At 42.8% G+C, this 16,507-nt stretch overlaps 1 protein-coding gene across 6 annotated transcripts in view; it reads left to right on the top strand.

The window, feature by feature from the left end:
• The window catches only part of HTT (huntingtin), an 831,912-nt gene that overhangs the window by 276,640 nt on the left and 538,765 nt on the right, over nt 1-16,507 (top strand). The window lies entirely within an intron of this gene.

Genomic DNA, 16,507 nt, shown 5'->3' with positions numbered 1-16,507 from the left:
TTTACCTAATAAATGGTTGTTACATAAAGCTTCTAGCTGTTGGCTTATCTCTTCCAAACAAATCCATGGTTGGCATACTTCATCAAAGTTTGGTACTTTTCGTTATATTTCAGTACTGTAAGTTTTGACATACTATATATATCGCGACCTTAGAATTACATGGTTCTAACTGTACCAAAAGTCATTCTCAGAAATTTGAAGTGGAGGTTTGTGGGGCAATTTGGTGTTCAATGACATGTGCGGATTTATTTATTAATTTAACACCAGAACAGAGTTTCTCCAAATACTACATGATGATAATATAAAGATAATGTCAGATAGAACCCTGAAGTCATCGGAGTTAAAAATACTGAAAATTGTCACGTAGAACCCTGTAATTCTAAGGTCACGACATGTCAAACATTTCTCTGTGGAACTGCAGTCTATTTCCATGCAGTTAATGCTATTCTTGCATCCTACATATATAGATCATTTAATGTATTCTCTTCCACTATCAGCTCTTATATAGGTTGGGTCAATAGGAAAATTATACTCCTTTTCACTACCTGCCCTATCATAGCAAGTCAATCTTTAGTCACCTATTCCCAATATATTATTGCCTTTGGGCAGTCCCACCCAGATATGACACAAGAAGCCTCAGGCATCACAACTGTTCTAATAGGTATTGCTGGTGGCAAAGAAATAACTTACAATAAATAAGAATGCTCCACTTATTTAAACTATAGGCACTACCTCCAATGGAAGAAAAAGCCTCAGGTATTATTGCAGCAGAGCAAGAAATGCTCAAACCTCCTCCACCCACATCATCGGCAAAAAACTTCCAGAAGGAGTGTGCTGCTACCACTACTCTATTTATGCAGGACTGAGATCGTTTGCAGCCTATGAACTGTGAAGATGAAACAACATGTTAACCAACGTTTCACAGCGTAGAGCTGTTTCTTCAGGGCTTTGTTAAATGTCACGTCCCCACTTGCGTCTGTGAAAAAAACACAAACAATCATGGTAGCAGCACACTCCTTCTGGAAGTTTTTTGCCTATGATGTGGGTGGAGGAAGTTTGAGCATTTCTTGCTCTGCCGCAATCGTACCTGAGGCTTTTTCTTCCGTTGGAGGTAGTGCCTATAATTTAAATAAGTGGAGCATTCTTATTTATTGTTATTTATTTATCCACTTCCACTTTTTTCAAAAAGAAATAACTTATGCATTCTTCAAGAACAAGCAGGCATCATATTCTCACGTCTGGGTGATATCATCCACGGAATGTAGCACTGACAGTCAAAAAATGTAATTTCACTTTAAATGTTTTTGGACCGCTGCATGCTGGTACCTGCCTTCCTGATGTCAGCTTGCGGGACCTGAGTTCTTAATTTCCGTGGAGCTGAGAAGCTATCTCTTTTGAGTTCTCTCAAAATACATCAAACTTTAACCTTTTTTTGTGCCTTCCCATTGTTTTTCCTTTCATTTTTGTCATAATTTGTTTTCTTTCATTTCCTTTTGTTTTTGGTTAAAATTTCATTTTTCCCCAACTTCAGTTTTTTGGCCTGTGGGCACTTTTCAGCCCGTTCCCAGACTAGGAGTGTTGACTCTTTTTCGGCTTGACATCTACTCGACCTCCCAGGCCATTGACTTCAAGTTGGCAATTTTTCCATCAATGTCCAAGGTACCTATGAGGTGTGTTCAATAATTTCATCTACCTGAGAATGAAAGAAAGTAGCAAGTGTGTTGAAACAAGTTTGTGCATGTTGTGACATATACCAAGATTACTCATGCACAGTTGCAGCTCATTATGAGTCTAAGATTCCAAAAGGCAGGATGTTAGGAAAGTCCTTGTGTGAATCAAGTAAGAAACTGCTAGATTTGGAGCATCATTTAGTGATAAAAATTATCACAAAAGAAGGGAAGAAGCCAAAGGATATCCACGAATGCATGACTGCAGTTTATTGTGAATCTGCCCCATCAATCTACAAAGTAAAATTTTGAAGCAAGCAGTTTAAGTGGGGTAGAGAGGCCATTGAAGATGACCCTCACATTGGACGACCTGTGGAAGCAACTTCCGCAGAAATGTGCAAGAAAGTCGAAGATTTAATTTTGTCAGAAAGATGAATTAAAGTTCCTGAATAACTGAAGAAATAGGCATCTCGGCAGATACAGTTTGGAAAAGAATTTATAAAAAGTTGAGCATATCCAAGGTTAATTCAAGATGGGTTCCAAGAATGCCGACACTGTTAAGATGGGAGGACATAAGAGAAGTGGAAAGACAGTGGTCTAAGATGAAAGGAGCGATAAAAATGGCTACGGACCTTTGTGTGAAGAAAATCAATAAAAACAAGAGAAAAAGGAAGCCGATATGGTTCTCCAAACTAGTGTCGGAGAAAATAAAGGCGAAAGAGTTGGCATTCGTGAAATATAAAAAAAACCAAGAAAAGGAAAGCAGAAAGGACTACAGGGTGAAACTGAAAGAAGCCAAGAGAGATACGTCTGGCAAAAGCACAGACGGAAGAACAAATGGCTAAAAATGTAAAAAAGGGTGACAAAAATTTTTTCAGATATATTAGTGAAAGGAGGAAGATGAAAAATGGAATTGCTAAACTAAAAGATGCTGGGAACCGATATGTGGAGAGTGAGGAGGAAAAAGCAAATGTGCTAAACAAATACTTCTGTGTTCACAGAAGAAAATCCTGGAGAAGGACCGAGATTGTCTGGCAAAGTTACATGAGAAAATGGAGTAGATTCTGCGCCGTTCACGGAAGAGAGTGTTTATGAGCAACTTGAAAAACTGAAGGTGGACAAAGTGATGGGACTAGACGGGATCCATCCCAGGATACTAAGGGAGCTCAGAGAAGTTCTGGTGAGTCCTATTAAAGACTTGTTCAACAAATCTCTGGAGACGGGAGTGATTCCTGGGGATTGGAGGAGAGCGGATGTGGTCCCTATTCATGAAAGTGGTCACAGGGATAAAGCAGGAAACTACAGGCCGGTGAGCCTCATTTCAGTTGTTGGAAAAATAATGGAAGTGTTGCTTAAAGAAAGGATAGTGTACTTCCTTGAATCTAATGGGTTACAGGATCCGAGGCAACATGGCTTTACAAAAGGTAAATCGTGCCAAACGAACCTGATTGAATTTTTTGATTGGGTGACCAGAGAGCTGGATTGAGGACATATGCTAGATGTAATTTACTTAGATTTCAGCAAAGCCTTTGATATAGTTCCTCATAGGAGGCTGTTGAACAAACTTGAAGGGCTGAAGTTAGGACTCAAAGTGGTGAGCTGGGTTAGAAACTGGCTGTCGGACAGATGCCAGAGGGTGGTGGTTAATGGAAGTCGCTCGGAGGAAGGAAAGGTGAGTAGTGGAGTCCCTCAGAGTTCAGTGCTGGGGCCGATCCTGTTCAATATGTTTGTGAGTGACATTGCTGAAGGGTTAGAAGGAAAAGTGTGCCTTTTTGCAGATGATACCAAGATTTGTAACAGAGTAGACACTGAAGAGGGAGTGGAAAATATGAAAAAGGATCTACAAAAGTTAGAGGAATGCTCTAATGCCTGGCAACTAAAATTCAATGCGAAGAAATGCAGAGTAATGCATTTGGGGATTAATAATCGGAAGGAACCATATATGCTGGGAGAAGAGAAGCTGATATGCACGGACGGGGAGAGGGACCTTGGGGTGATAGTGTCCGAAGATCTAAAGGTGAAAAAACAGTGTGACAAGGCAGTGGCTGCTGCCAGAAGGATGCTGGGCTGTATAAAGAGAGGCGTAGCCAGTAGAAGGAAGAAGATGTTGATGTCCTTGTACAGGTCATTGGTAAGGCCCCACTTGGAGTATTGTGTTCAGTTTTGGAGACCGTATCTGGCGAAGGACATAAGAAGACTTGAAGCGGTCCAGAGGAGGGCGACGAAAATGATAGGAGGCTTGCGCCAGAAGACGTATGAGGAGAGACTGGAAGCCCTGAATATGTATACCCTAGAGGAAAGGAGAAACAGGGGAGATATGATTCAGATGTTCAAATACTTGAAGGATATTAACATAGAACAAAATATTTTCCAGAGAAAGGAAAATGGTAAAACAAGAGGACATAATTTGAGGTTGAGGGGTGGTAGATTCAAAGGCAATGTTAGGAAATTCTACTTTACAGTGGTGGATGCCTGGAATGTGCTCCCGAGAGAGGTGATGGAGAGTAAAACTGTGACTGAGTTCAAAGAAACGTGGGAAGAAAACAGAGGATCTAGAATCAGAAAATAATATTAAAAATTGAACTAAGGCCAGTACTGGGCAGACTTGCACAGTCTGTGTCTGTATATGGGCCGTTTGGTGGAGGATGGGCTGAGGAGGGCTTCAGTGGCTGGGAGGGTGTAGATGGGCTGGAGTAGGTTTTAACAGATTTCGGCAGTTGGAGCCCAAGCACAGTACCGGGTAGAGCTTTGGATTCTTGCCCAGAAATAGCTAAGAGGAAAAATTAAAAAAATTTAAATTGAATCAGGTTGGGCAGACTGGATAGAAACATAGAAAGATGATGGCAGAAAAGGGCCACAGCCCATCAAGTCTGCCCACCCTACTGACCCACCCCATTAAGTCTGAATGCTGATGACCTAGTTCCTTAACTCTCGTAGGGATCCCACGTGGATGTCCCATTTATTCTTAAAGTCGAGCACGTTGGTGGCCTCGACCACCTGCACTGGAAGTCTGTTCCAGCGATCTACCACCCTTTCTGTGAAAAAATACTTCCTGGTGTCACCATTAAATTTCACTCCTCTGAGTTTGAGTGGGTGCCCCCTTGTGACCGAGGGGATGGAGCATTCGGGTCGTTATCTGCCGTCATCTACTATGTTACTATGACAAACAGTAGTTCCACAAGTTCCACACAAGCTGATTATCAAAAATATTATAAAACCACTAAAAGGATATTCATACACTGAATCCCCTTACCAGAGACTTCAATTTAGCAGGTATCTAAATTATATGGAGAAAAGACCTCAGTGTTCCAAGAGAAAAACTCGGGGAACTTCTATGGCAATTGCAAAATTGTCATAGGAAACACATCCTTGGTCTATGAAAAACTCCGTTCAATAAATTATTATCACAAAAACATATTTCCAAAAATCTTTTAAATATAGGACCTGCACTTATCTTTAATGGTATCTTTCTGTCCTCTGGTGTGGGCAAGATCACTGCAGCGCAGTGAAAAAGATCACTCGGTACTGTTTCACTTAATCTAGCATAGCACTGGAGATAATCAAGAAATTCCCGACAGGCCCTGTTTCGCAACCATGCTGCATCAGGGGAATTTATTCTTTTGTCCTTTTGTGAAGTGTAACTTAAGTAGCTCAGTTTTGTTCCTCTCCTGTTGAGGACATCTGTAACGCAGCCATCTGGTCTTCAATTCATATCTTCACTTTCCATTACTGTTCGGAGAATCATTCTAGACAGAATAGTTGGTTTGGCAAAGCAGTTTTACAAAATTTACTCTCTGCTTAAGTGCCAAGTTTCCTTTCAACTTTTTCAACAGGCTCATGGTAGTTGTCAATAACCCTCTTCTCAGAGGTATGGTCCTGGCAGCTTGGGAGTCCCAGATGTGAGAATATGATGCCTGCTTATCCTCGGAGAAAGTAATGTTGTTAACCTGTAGCAGGTGTTCGAGGATAGCAGGCATACATTCTCACAACTGGCTCACCTCCCCTAGTTGGTTTCTTAGCTGTTTTTTTTTTTAAATTTTTATTTATAAAATTTTCATTCTTACAATAAATGAATAGCATAATATATAGTTTATAATAATTATAGTTGTATGTACAATATCATATCATATATATTGAATCCCTTTCCCCTGTTATTTGTTTTTTCATTTTTCCTCATATTAATTTCTATATTTCCCTCCCTAACCCTATATTATTATTATCAATGTGTTAAGATATCTGATCTTTAGAATATTTTGTCAATGGATCCCATATTTTCTTAAAATTTTTTATATTTCCTTGTTGTAATGCCAATATTTTCTCCATTTTGTATATGTGACACACCGAGTTCCACCAGAATGTACAATTTAGCTTGGTATAATCCTTCCAATTTTGTGTGATTTGCTGCATGGCAACTCCTGTCAATATTAAAAGCAATTTGTTATTGCGCTTGCAAAAAATAGATAATACTAGATCTAATAGATGCTGGCATTGTAAAATAGAAGTAGGGACATTAGATCATTTAATTTTTTTTTGTCCTTGCATAAAAGCCTTTTGGAATTTAATTTGGCCCCAAATTAACATATTACTAGAAAATCATATTGGTCTCTCATATGATACCATATTATTTGGTACTGCAATGAGAACACAAAGTCCAATACCAGTTTCTTAGCTGTTTTATTGAACTGTAAGTCCCGTGAGCCGACAAGCAGGAAGGTACCTGCACATGGGCGGTCCTAAAAGATTTAAAGTGACTGTATACTTTTTGTCTATCTCTGCTGGGTTCAAGAGATGATGTCACCCAGATGTGAGAATATGTGCCTGCTGTCCTCTGAGAACACCTTCTACAGGTGAGTAACTCTTCTATCTCTGCCATTTTTCACAAGTGATGAAGCTATATTGATGAGATCTTATTAAGCTTAACATATATTTGTCTCCATTGACTATGTTAATGCATTCCCACTCAGAAATATAATATGATTTATCATTTACCATGAGTGATGCTATTTATAAAGGACTTATATCCCTTTCCCCTTCTTTAACATAATTTCCAACAATGTCTTATTTTTCCCAAAATCATTTCAAATTATATTCTGGTTCAGAAAATGCTGGCATTGTAGATAGAAGCAGAAAGCCTTATTGTCTGTTGGGTAAGTGCCTGTAATTCTCCAAAAGTAAGAATCAAGCCCTTATTCTAGATTGACCCAAACATTACACTCCTCTCCTTATCTATTCTTGTAGTATAGTACTTTGTATATCTGGAGGAAGTTCTGAATTATTATGCAAAAGCACTAACCTAGAAATTTGTTTGCCATTTAATAGTTGCCACTTACATATTTCCTACAGTTTCCCTGTAACCTTTGTTTATGTTACGTCCCTTCCAGATTCCATACACTAGGTGTTCAATCCCAACCCACACTGGGGAGGGGGTGGGAGCTCTGGACTTCGCCTCCTGCATGTCCTCTCGGGCTGGGGAGCCGGACTTGGTCTGTGCCTTCCAAAGAAAATCTTGCCCAGAGGCTGTTCTGGAGTCTGGCGCAGTTCGCCTGCGTTCTGAGTCTGGGGACTCTTTTGATGCGCAGCATGTACCTCAACAGTGCTTTTTCATGGTTGTGGAGTGGTTTTTCTATCAGATTTTATTCGGCTCCTCTGAATGGTGTTTCCTTAGACCCTGTTCGTTTGACGCAGCCGGCGGGTACGTCAGATCTTTTTCAGTCTATGGCGTCTGTGACAAAGCTTCCTTTTAGGAGCTCTCTTGTCTGGCCGTGCCAGATTTCGATAGCAGTAGTTGCCATGCAGATTTTCTGTATTTAATTTGGATTCGGCTGCTGCCTTTGCTGAAACTGGTCTCCTCGGCCTCCCTGAACATCCGGATTTGGAGGTTCTGAACCTTCCTCGTATTTTCAGCAATTCCTGTCTGCCTCTGTAAGAGCTCCATTTGGGTTTTTCACTTTCTAGGCTTCGGTCCTGGTGTTCCGCAGGGCTCGGTGCTTGGACTGCAGCTGTTTAATATATTTATAAATGATCTGGAAACAGGGACGAAGTGCGAGATAATAAAAATCGCGGATGACGCCAAACTATTTAGTGGAGCTTAGACTAAAGAGGACTGCGAAGAATTACAAAGGGACTTGAACAAACTAGGGGAATGGGCGATGAGATGGCAGATGAAGTTCAACATTGAGAAATGTAAAGTACTACATGTGGGAAGCAGAAACCCGAGGTACAGCTATACGATGGGAGGGATGTTATTGAATGAGAGTACCCATGAAAGGGATTTGGGGGTAATGGTGGACATGACAATGAAGCCGACGGCACAGTGCGCAGCGGCCGCTAAGAGAGCGAATAGAATGCTAGGTATAATCAAGAAGGGTATTACTACCAGAACGAAAGAAGTTATCCTGCCGTTGTATCGGGTGATGGTGCGCACGGATCTGGAGTACTGCGTCCAATATTGGTTGCCGTACCTTAAGAAGGATATGGCGATTCTCGAGAGGGTTCAGAGGAGAGCGACACGTCTGATAAAAGGTATGGAAAACCTTTCATATGCTGAGAGATTGGAGAAACTGGGACTCTTTTCCCTGGAGAAGAGGAGACTTAGAGGGGATATGATAGAAACTTACAAGATCATGAAAGGCATAGAGAGAGTGGAGAGGGACAGATTCTTCAAACTTTTGAAAAATAAAAGAACCAGAGGGCATTCGGAAAAGTTGAAAGGGGACAGATTCAAAATGAATGCTAGGAAGTTTTTCTTTAACCAACGTGTGGTGGACACCTGGAATGCGCTTCCAGAGGGCGTAATAGGGCAGAGTACGGTACTGGGGTTCAAGAAAGGATTGGACAATTTCCTGTTGGAAAAGGGGATAGAGGGGTATAGATAGAGGATTACTGCACAGGTCCTGGACCTGTTGGGCCGCCGTGTGAGCAGACTGCTGGGCACATGGACCTCAGGTCTGACCCAGCGGAGGCATTGCTTATGTTCTTATGTTTCAAAACAATGTGATTCCCGGACAGCGTTTTCAAATATGCTACAGCTATGTTTCAGCTTTATCTCCTGAATCCTGCTCTTTGGCAAGTCTGAACAGCCTGAGGTAGATTCTGCCGTAGCGCAGGTTTCCAGCACGCAGCCCTCCCTAGGGCTGGGGTGCGAATATTCAGGTCTCTCAGGATGCAGTAGTCTGTACTGATACAAAATATTATTTTCTAGCATACTTATTTTTGGTATGTGCCTGTCATTCCGGCCTGAGAAATGCATCCGCTGTGGTGGTGCATGCCTGTTCTCCACTGGTGCAGGTTGGTGTGGTTGCGGTACTGGGTGTCCTTTATGATCTCTTTTGAGTCTTAGTAAGTGTTCTGATGGTGCAGAGTCTGAGCGCAAGTCTCTTTGGCCCTGTCTTTGGATGCAGATGCAGCCTCAAGGTTCTCCTTCAGTGGCCGTCCTTTCAAGGGCCGGATTCTTGTTGGTATAGGTCGAGATGACCTCAGGTGTGATGCTCTTCACCCTACGTTGCTTCCTGTAATCCAGTTTCGCTGGCCTTTGGGAGGGGATTGTAGTTCTCTTCGTACCTCCCGCAGGTGTTGTCAGGGATATTCAGGTTTTTTCCTCCTAGAGACATTCATAGGGCTGTGCCTCTGTTACCATGGTTCTGATTCCAGGCATCCTTTGGTTCCTGTGCAGTGGCTATGTCACACATGTGCGCGCGCACGCACACACACACACACAAAATTAGAATAAAAAGTACCGATGTCGCTTGGGGCGGGCATGGATTCCTCACTCGCAGGCTGTCTTCTACCGTTTTGTCAGTGTGGATTCGACTTTCGTCGGTCACTTGTTAATTTACTTTGCTTGCCAGCAACAGAGTTCAGGGTCTGCGATATTCTGCAGCACCTCTTGGTCTTTAGGATATTTAAACCTGTTCCAGTACCCCAAATGAGGACTTAGGCGGATGCTCCTTAAACTTCCTCGTACCAGACGGGCTCAGTGATTTGAAGACATATTTTGGTTCTACGGTGGGTCACCCACTTCTTGGCTAGCTGCTGTCTCCAGGGGAGTTTCTACTGTCCTTAGATCTCCCAGAGATTTTTCTCCATTTTCAATCTCACCAGAGCATTGCAGGTTTCTTTACATGTTCCCCATCAGCATTTCCAGTTCACAGCTTTGCCCTTTAGCCTCTCTCCTTTCATCCCAGTGATTGTAGTTGAGCCAGCTTTCTGCCAGCAGGGGGTCCCCATCCACCTTTCCTGGGACAGCGGGTGATGGTGGTGGTGTCAGCCCATCTTTACACCCTGGGTATCTTGGTTCACCCTTATCTGGGCAACTGGTTGATTAGAGCTCCCTTGGAGTCTGAGGGGCATTGGGTGGTGGATCTGGTTGTGCAGTTGCTGCAGCACCTGAGCTGGGTGATCAACGTCTGGAAGAATCACCTCAAGCTGACTCAGGATTTGGAAGTACAGTACCTGGAACAAAGTGTTCCTGACAGTGTCACATCAGGAGACACTCTGATAGGTTATCAGGGTCTTTCTGACAACTCCAGTCCCTACGGGCTGGCAGTTCCTCCAGGTTCTGGGGACTATGGTGGCGACATTCAATAAGGTTCCTTGGGCTAAAGTTTGTGTGTATCTCTGGCAGGATGCTCTGCTTTTGCGCTAGAGTCCGCAAAGGAACTGTTACAAACACCCTTGTCTTGGTTGACAGTGGCATGGAACAGTCTGAACTGGTGGCCATGACCTCTCTCGCTTTCCAGAGTCTTCCCCTCAGGATTTTGGAGTGGGTGATTCTGACCACTGATGCGAGTCTCAGAGGCTGGGGGTGGGTGTGTATATCCATCCCTGTTCTCAAGGCCAGTGAAGTCTCTTGGAAAGCAAAAGGTCAATTGCCTGGAACTCTGGGCAATTTGACTGGCTCTCCTCCACTTTTACGGTCATCTGAGTCATTGTTCATCTGAGTTTTCTTGGACAATGCCACGGCAGTGGCTTAGGTTAACTAGCAGGAGGTGCCAGGAGTGCCTCCTTGAGCATGTGTCTTCCCTTTTATTCAAACAACTGCCATATTCTTAATTTTATTTTCTTTTTTACGAAATGTATGACTTTGCTCACAAAGGGTCAAAGATGATGACTATAAACCTGCATTTAACAGCTGCCTTTTTTTTTGTGATTAGGTCTCACTTACCTCCGCCTATATTCTTGTCTATAATAGAGAGCTGCACGGGAACGAGGATGACGGGAATCCCGCGGGATGCGCGGGTTCCCCTTTTGGGTCCCGGGGATCCCATGGGAATGCCTCTTCGGGTCATACGGATCCCGTGGGGACACCCCCTCGTGGTCTTGGGGATCTTGCAGGGTTGGAGGCAGCTCAAGCTGAGTGGCTCATTATCTTTTCCTGCCCTCCTGCAGCATGCAGCACTCCAAGCATGCCACATGTAGCCGACCCGGAAGTCTTCCCTCGACATCAGAGGGAAGGCTTTGTGTCAGCCATGTGCAGCGTGCAGGGCCCACAGCCCTGCGAAGAAGTGCAGCTCTGATGTCGGGAGAAGTACAGTCTTGCGGTAGGGGGGCAGAAAATGAGGGGTGGGGAGCGAGCGGGAATGCATGACACGCGTTACAACTATCGGCAGGAGGAAGCATGTTGGGAGTCCCATGATGGAAGGTTTGTGCGGGAAATGGACTACAGAGGAAGCTAGGATGTGGTATTTACCTTTTGTCTCCTCCTATTGAATTGAGAAGAAACTGCCTGGGACAAGAAGGACATAGAAGTTATCGCATGTGCTGACAAAATGTATCTTTACTGTAACCCACTTGTATCCCATGTACTGACAAAATGTATCTTTATTGTAAACCACTTGCATCTCATGCACTGACTAAACGTATCTTTATTGTAAACCGTTTGTATCCCATGTACTGTCAAAATGTATTTTTATTGTAAACCGCTTCGAACTTCACTGTATAGCGGTATATAAGAAATAAATTATTATTAGTATTATTATTATTTAAAGCAAGGTACGGAATACCTGTTTTGAAAGAAATTAGATGCTGAGAAAGAGGAAATTGGCTCACTGTTTTTCTTTTGGTGTTTCTTTTAATTACTAGCCAGAGGTGGAGGAAGTCAAATTGTGTTGGTACCATCCAGGGTGTGGAGGCTAGTAGCCTGAAAGCTCCCAGCACTTGTTCAAAGGGAACCAGTCTGCTTTATAAGTTAAAAGAAAACACCCAACTTGGGACATGGGAGGCAAATTGCAGGACATAAGAGAGGAAGGGAGTGCGTTTTTGGACACAGAAAGCATAAACTTGGAAGAGAGGACCAAGGAAGGGAGGGAAAGAGATACTGAGGTGGAGGAGGGAATAGAAAGGGAGAGTTGGTCGTGAGTGTGTCAGTGAGAGGGAAAGAGAGATTGTGTACACGGAGAATGGAAGAAAAGAGAGAATTTTGGTCATAGGGAGGGAGTGAGGTACAGATGATAGGGAAGAGAAAGATGAGAGGGAGAAATGTTGTGATGGAAAGGGAACAGTGGGACAGATTGGGAGGAATGTTGGACATAGTGGTGAAGGGAATGGAGGAAGAGATGTGGCATGGTTCTGGAGAGGGGTGATAGAAGGAGAAATGTTGGACATGGGGCTGGTGAGCAGGGGTGAAAAATGAGAAAGGGATAAATGCTGGACCATGGTAGGAGGAACCAATGAACAGCAACAGAAGAATTTATAGAAGACGCGAAAGCAGAAAGCAGAAAAAAGAAACTGGGACTAACTTGATGGAAAAATCTCCAGACAACAAAGGTAAAAAATGGAATTTATTGACTAAAATATGTTAGCTTTGGGAAATGTATATATCAGATGTCTTTGCATTATGTTCAAAAGAAAAGGAAATGCATTTCTGGTTTTATTTCTACAGTGTTGAAGTACTTGCTGACCCTTGCTGTGGCTGGTGGAGATCCCCCAAGCACTGCCAGCAGAGGACCTCCTCTAGAGATGGCCAGAACTTCTCTCCACCAAGCGCAGCAGTCGCTGGCAGCATCCATGAACCACTGAGCTTGGCAAAAGGGAGGCCAACTGCAGAGGAAGTCCTCAGCTGACAGCTTGGTGGTTCTCATCTGCTGAGTATTTATATTTTATGTTTACATTAGAGCAGGGGTGTCCAATGTCGGTCCTCGAGGGCCGCAGTCCAGTCGGATTTTCAGGATTTCCCCAATGAATATACATGAGGTCTATTTGCATGAACTGCTTTCATTGTATGCTAATAGATCTCATGCATATTCATTGGGGAAATCCTGAAAACCCGACTGGATTGCGGCCCTCGAGGACCGACATTGGACACCCCTGCATTAGAGGCTCTGGTAGAAACCTATTTACAAAGTATGCATTCTTCCCAATTAATATTTCCAAATTAATAAAGTGTCTTTGTTTATTTGTAAATGGGTCTCTACCAGAGCCTTTAATTCAGTAACATAATTAAATGAAATAACTACTTCTGAAGTTTATAGGGACGTGCAGGGACGGATTTTATTCCAGCAGAGATAGATTTGATTCCAGCGGGGACGGGTGGGGATGCGTTTTACTTCTAGCAGGGACGGATGGGGACGGGTTTGATTCTACTGAGGATGGGCGGGGACGGGTTTGATTTCTGTCCCTGTGCAACTCTCTAGTCTATAATTTTGCCATTACTCTTTTCAGATGCTGAAAGGAGATTCCCTCCTCTGCTGTATGGTTGAAAGATAGAAAACATAGTAGGTTTAAATCAGGGGTGTTCAATCTGTAGCCTGAGGGCCCCATGTGGCCCCATGAAGTATTTTGTGCGGCCCTGGTCGAGGGTGATGCAGTGTTTTCCTCTGCTGCCCCTGGGTGTTTACCGTCTTGCTGGCTCCCTCCTCTGTCTTACTGCAGCGTTTGCGTATTTGTGCGGCCCCAGAGAATTTTTTTTCCGACCAATGCGGCCCAGGGAAGCCAAAAGGTTGGACACCCCTGGTTTAAATGGTCAATATTCTCAATGGAGAAGGGTAAATAGTGGGGTTCCCCAGGATCTGTGCTGGGTCCGCTGCTTTTTAACATATTTATCAATGATCTAGAGATGGAAATAACTGGTGAGATAATTAAATTTGATGACACAAAATTGTTTAAATTTGTTAAATCGCAAGAGGACCTTGTGAGACTGGAAGACTGGGTGTCAAAATGCCAGATGACATTTAATGTGAGCAAGTGCAAAGTGTTGCATGTGGGAAAGAAGAATCCGAACTAAAGCTGTGTGATGTTGGGTTCTGTGTTAGGAATCATTGCCCAGGAAAAGGATCTAGGTATTTTTTGTTGAGGATACGTTGCAACCCTCAGCTCAATGTGCGTCAGCTGCTAAGAGAGCAAATAGAATGTTAGGAATTATCAGGAAAGGAATGGAAAACAAAGATGAAAATGTTATAATGCGGTGGCGGCGAAAAGGGCGAACAGAATGCTAGGAATGATAAAGAAGGGGATCACGAACAGATCGGAGAAGGTTATCATGCTGCTGTACCGGGCCATGGTACGCCCTCACCTGGAGTACTGCGTCCAGCACTGGTTGATGTACATGAAGAAGGACATGGTACTACTCGAAAGTGTCCAGAGAAGAGCAACTAAAATGGTTAAAGGGCTGGGGGAGTTTCCGTACAGTGAGAGATTGGAGAAACTGGGCCTCTTCTCCCTTGAAAAGAGGAGACATGATTGAAACATTCAAGATACTAAAGGGAATAGACTTAGTAGATAAAGACAGATTGTTCACCCTCTCCAAGGTAGGGAGAACTAGAGGGCACTCCCTAAAGCTGAAAGGGGATAGATTCCGTACAAATGTAAGGAAGTTCTTCTTCACCCAGAGAGTGGTAGACAACTGGAAAGCTCTTCCGGAGTCTGTTAAAGGGGAAAACACACTCCAGGGATTCAACACAAAGTTGGACAAGTTCCTACTAAACTGGAACGTACGCAGGTGAGGCTGGACTTATTTAGGGCACTGGTCTTTGACCTAAGGACCGCCGCGTGAGCGGACTGCCGAGCAAGATGGACCACAGGTCTGACCCAGCAGCGGCAATTCTTATGCTCTTATATATTGCTGTATGATACGGCTGCACCTTGAATATTATGTGCAGTTCTGGTCGTTGTATCTCAAAAAAGATATATCGAAATTAGAAAAGGTAAAGAGTTGGGTGACAAAAATGATAAAAGGGATGGGATGACTTCCCTAGAGGAGAGGCTAAAGCAGCTAAGGCTTTTCAGCTTGGAGAAAAGAAGGCTCAGGGGTGATATGATAGAGGTCTATAAAATAATGAGTGGAGTGGAAAGGGTAGATGTGAATCACTTGTTCACTCTTTCCAAAAATACTAGGACTAGAGGGCATGCGATGAAGCTTCTAAGTAGTAGATTTAAAACAAACTGGAGAAAATATTTCTTCACACAACATGTAACTAAACTTCGTTGCTGAAGAATGTGGTGAAATAAGCTTAGCGTTGTTTAGAAAAGGTTTGGATAATTTCCTAAAAGAGAAGTCCAGGGGCCATTATTGAGATGGTTTGGGGAAATCCACTGCTTATTCCTAGGATAAGCAGCATAGAATCTGTTTTGCTACTTGGAAGCTAGCTAGATGCTTAAGACCTGGATGGCCACTCTTGGAAAAAGATACTGGGTTTGATGGACCTTTGTAGGGTTTATGATCTTATAATGAATAATGGGCTTTGAGGGAAGGTAAGCGGGAGGGTTGCATTTATATTTATAGGATACAATGATAAGATGTTCAAGTGGTCTAATTAATAGTGATTATGAATTTTTGTACACTTGATGAAAGTTCACTTCTTCTCTTCTTCTTTTTTTTTCTTCTTTTGGCACACCAAAGTGGGGAGGGTGTTGGGTACAATTTTACATAATCTATATATATAAAATCGGAGGTATGTATGTGGGTATGTGCCGCGATCACGCAAAAACGGCTTGACCGATTTGAACGAAACTTGGTATGCAGATCCCTCACTACCTGGGATGATAGTATGCAGATCCCTCACTACCTGGGATGATATGTTCTGGGGGTCTCGAGGCCCACCTGCACACATGGGCGGAGCTACAAACAGAAAATCAGATTTCACCCATTCATGTCAATGGAAAAAATGTAAAAAGCTGCCATTCTCACAGTAATTCAAAAACGGCTTGACTGATTTGAACAAAACTTGGTATGCAGATCCCTCACTACCTGGGGTGATATGTTCTGGGGGTCTCGCGGCCCACCTGCTCACGTGGGCGGAGCTACAAACAGAAAATCAGATTTCACCCATTCATGTCAATGGAAAAAAATGTAAAAAGCTGCCATTCTCACAGTAATTCAAAAACGGTTTGACCGATTTGAACGAAACTTGGTATGCAGATCCCTCACTACCTGGGGTGATATGTTCTGGGGGTCTTGCGGCCCACAACTCTATGTTGCTTGCTCAAGGGTGGGTTCACCCAATAATTTATATGTTCTTGCTCCAGGAGGTGAAACTAAAATTGTTGTTTATAATCACGTTTTGCGTTAGTTGTATTGTATTCATTTTGTCAAATATTTCACATTATAATTTGAATATTGTACTTTTTATTAAGCTGTAAAAAAATAATTTCATTCACCACTATAAAGTATCTTTATTTGAATCCATTTACAGTGTTATTGCTATAATTAAATACCCGTGCAACGCCGGGGCATCAGCTAGTATGTTATAATATATTCTATAATATGTGTATATTCTGATTGAAAATATGATGAAGGTTGGGAGGTGGGAGGGGGGTAAACTTATCACTAGATTTTTATGTAGTAGATATCAAAGTGCTATTGTGTAATAACTTGTTGAAATATATTATTTTGTGCACTTATTGTC

Source organism: Geotrypetes seraphini, chromosome 1, assembly GCF_902459505.1.
Source record: "Geotrypetes seraphini chromosome 1, aGeoSer1.1, whole genome shotgun sequence".
NCBI classification, from domain to species: Eukaryota; Metazoa; Chordata; class Amphibia; order Gymnophiona; family Dermophiidae; genus Geotrypetes; species Geotrypetes seraphini.
The sequence above is the reverse complement of the archived record's forward strand: the minus strand, read 5'-3'. Positions and strand labels throughout refer to the sequence as shown.